At 35.0% G+C, this 3,793-nt stretch overlaps 1 long non-coding RNA gene across 1 annotated transcript; it reads right to left on the bottom strand.

Moving 5' to 3' along the window:
* Positions 1–231: 231 nt before the first annotated feature.
* LOC138805499 (uncharacterized) lies at positions 232–2,205 on the bottom strand. The gene is made up of 3 exons (XR_011365561.1): positions 2,051–2,205; positions 873–911; positions 232–326 (listed from the first exon to the last, which is right to left on the bottom strand). It is a non-coding gene; the product is annotated as an uncharacterized lncRNA (long non-coding RNA).
* Positions 2,206–3,793: the final 1,588 nt, after the last annotated feature.

Here is a 3,793-nt window from a genome sequence, read left to right on the forward strand (position 1 = left end):
AGAAATACGTCTCTAGAAATAAACAAGTTGGACTATGATTGTCTTCCTTTCCATTACATGCTGCAGAGATTTCAGAAGAAATACAAAAATCTCACTATGACATTTATGCCCACAGTCTCTCTCATATTTTCTCATACATTTCCCACAATTTATTATAAAAATACTCAAATTTATCCATGAACTAAAGAAATTATGTAATATCAACATGTTCCAATGAAACATTACCTCTTTACATTTCACAAGATGGTATGGGAACCTGCATGATCTGATTTTGTGATTTTTATCATAGGGACACTGCAATAACCTCTCAGGATCCACCGATTCCTCTGAAAGAGAACAAATACCTCGGGAAAATCAATATATTGGGGAACATGCAAGTCTTCAATGTTGTTTCCATTATTAACTCTATCTTAATCTGGAATACCTATTTGGGGAATTCAAAATATGACAAAGAGTATCACTCTGGAATTTAACTTCTGATGTACTGTCAGTTCCTATTAGATAGTTCTTAATTTTTTTATGAAAAATATTTATTCTAGTTATTGATTCTATAATTTATTCTAAGTATTGATTGGAATCAAATGGAACTCTTAGCTTGTTTTATCTTCTGAAATCATACATCCATTGAGCATCCCTGATTTATTTGCTGTCTTACATTTACATCTAGAATGTGCAAATATTTTACATTCTTTTTCACCTTTCAATCTAGCACATCAAAATTCAAAGTTATAATTATCAAAATGTCTAAAGTTTCAGATTCAATCAGGACGAATCCTACTATCCTATTCTCTCAGTTCCTGTCAATATACTTTCTGTGATTCCAAACAAGAAAAAAAAATAATTCCCCCAAATAAATGCGTAAACATTTTTACCTTTTTCCATTGTGACAGTCAGATAAATATCAGCAAGTCCTGAGGATGAGAAAAATTCTCTGAGAGAAAACATGACTAAATACTTCAAAACCACAAGTATTAAATGTTGGGATTTTGTCAGCGATATGAGAAACTGGGTACAACCTATTCATCTCTAATAATTTTTGTTGCTAGACACACTTGAAATATATTGATATCTGTCTACTTCACAAAACATGGTCACTTATAACAAGCTATAGAAATGTGTAACTTTTTTGGCGGGGGGGGGGAGGGGGGGGAACGAGATGAAGGCGGGGGATGTCCTGACATGGGGCCTGTACTCTGGGTCTGGGCGCTGTCCCTCAGCTCTACAGCTCAAGGCTAGCGCTCTACCACTTGAACCACAGCGCCACTTCCAGCGTTTTTCTTTCTTTTTGTACATGTGGTGCTGAGGAATCGAAGCCAGGGCCTTAATGCATGCAAGGCAAGCACTCTACCACTAAACCACCTTCTCAGCCCCAGAAATGTGTAACTTTTGAACTCAAAAAAGTTCATATTTTTCAGGCATTTTTCTTCATTATACCAAAACGGAGGTGATGCATCATGACAACTTTTAAGCGAATGTGGAAAAGGTTTTCTAAATTATTGATGTCTGAATTAACAAATTCCATATTCCATCTTTCAAATATCTAATACCTATTGAAAATATGCACTTATATAGATATAGATATATCGTTATTCCTATTCAGATTGTAAGATCAGTATGGACTATTATTCAGATAACTGCTTCTTAGAGAGGTTACGTATCACAAAGCAAAGAAATCATTGAGACACGTTAGAGTCAAAGTTAGAGATGGGTGCTGTCGTTCAAGAGGTAGTAAATTTCTGGAGTACAGTGTCTAGTGGCCATGAAGCAGAGCCAGAAGACATTAAACCTCTGATTACTTTGACGCACATAAAAGTGACGGGAATAAAAGTAAATTTCAAATTCCCAGAATGAAAATAGGTATTTTCTGAAGTCTAAGGAAGTAAAGAATTTTCATTATTTTACCAATGAAACAATACTGCCTCATTAGAGAAAATTATAAGAACTACATTTGGGATGTCAGCGAGAAATGTCCCAGTCACATACGTGAGGGAAAATGATAATTTACATGTCTAAGAGGTAAAAGTAGGAAAAAAGGGCAAGGGACTATTACCTGTCTCCTTCAGTTAACTGGATTCACCAATCAAGTCAGGATCTCTTCCCCTCACGACAGACGATGTCCTACTCGTAGGTTTTCCACAGCAACAGCTACTTCTGTATAATGACTTCTCTGCATGGGGCCACCGCTATTGTGATGTAGCTCATAAATCTCACTTCCGTTTAACCAACTGACGGAACTCAGCCATACTTCCGCATATGACAACGGAAGTGCTGACTTCCGGCTTGAACCCGGAAGACAAAGTCCCATTTCTTTTTGGTATGCTTTGTGGACTCCAATTCAGTTTAATAGAAATGTGTAAGTATTCAGTAGAGCAATAATGTGAATGTATGTGTCAGACTTTTGATCTACACATCAACTACTGGTTCTATGTAAATTGTTCTGCCTAGACATCTGTACACTTACTATGGTCTATATAGCCACAATAAGTCATTCTTTCCGTATTATTTTTTCCTTGTTTAGTTTCTTTACTCCTCAATATTCTTATTAGCGACAGTTTCACAAAAAGACCCCTTCTAGAACTCAATCACCATCTGCCAAAAACGTTCTTTAGCCTTCCTTGTAGATATGATTGACTTTTGTACATATTGTTTAATTCACATTTTTTATTAAAGTTCATGAACAGTAAGAGTAATGTACTCTAGGATTTCTCAAAACAAATAGTCACAAATATTAAATGAAAACAGCAAGAGAGAAACAGGTTCCCAGATGAATTTCTTCATGTATATGTATTTTTACTTATACAAATATTCATGTTACTAAATACCATAAAGTAAGCTATACAAAAGTACTTTCTATGTGTAGCTTTAGGAGTGCTTTTGCATTATTTAATCACCAATAACATAAACTACATGCAAATTTCCTGCATTATAACTTTCGATTATAGAATTTGCAACTCAAGAATCTATGCAGAAGTTTATGTAGGATACATGAAATTCAGTTAGATTTTAATAAAATATGAAGTTATTATGCCACATTTTGGAAAGATGGATTGAAGTGTTTCTAATATGTAAAAGGTGGTACATAATATACGTCACATTCTTAGTATTATGTAGATTTCATATCATTATTTTTCATTAACAAAAGGTAACCTTATTTAAAAGTATGCCAAAGATGTTATAATTATGAAGACAGGATGTTTTTGGTCTACAAATTTGTCTGTTTTGAATAGCTGTTTTATGAATCCCGAGGAACTGAAGCATTTCAGTATTTGTATCAGTAGGAAAATATAATATGGTTTAAGATAATCGAAACAAGGCCTGGCACTGGTGTAATCCTAGCTATTCAAGAGGCTGAGATGTGAAGATCTCAGACCAAGGCCAGCCCCTGCAGGAAAGTCTGTGAGACTCTTATCTCCATTAAAACACTAGAAGACCAGAAGTGGTGCTGTGGCTCAAGTGGTAGAGTGCTTGCCTTAAGCTGTGGAGCTCAAAGACCATGCCCAAGCAAATAATTCAAGCCCTTTGACCAACCAAAACAAAAATAAATAAATAAATAATTGAAACAAACCAACATGGGAGAGAAGAAATAAAAGACCATGATTTGTCATTAAATGGAGGATTTGGAAACATCTCTAAGTAAAATAAAAAACATGGACACACTTGGTACAGATAAAATAAAGGATGGTGTGGCAGTGCTTGATATCTTTTGAAGTTAATCAGACACACCCAAACAAAGCAGGAAACCTATCTGAAGTAGATAGGAATGATTCCCATCAAAAGGCTTCTCAAAAGTAAT

Source organism: Dipodomys merriami, unplaced genomic scaffold, assembly GCF_024711535.1.
Source record: "Dipodomys merriami isolate MVZ:Mamm:240054 unplaced genomic scaffold, mDipMer1.0.p SCAF_3964, whole genome shotgun sequence".
Taxonomy (NCBI): Eukaryota; Metazoa; Chordata; class Mammalia; order Rodentia; family Heteromyidae; genus Dipodomys; species Dipodomys merriami.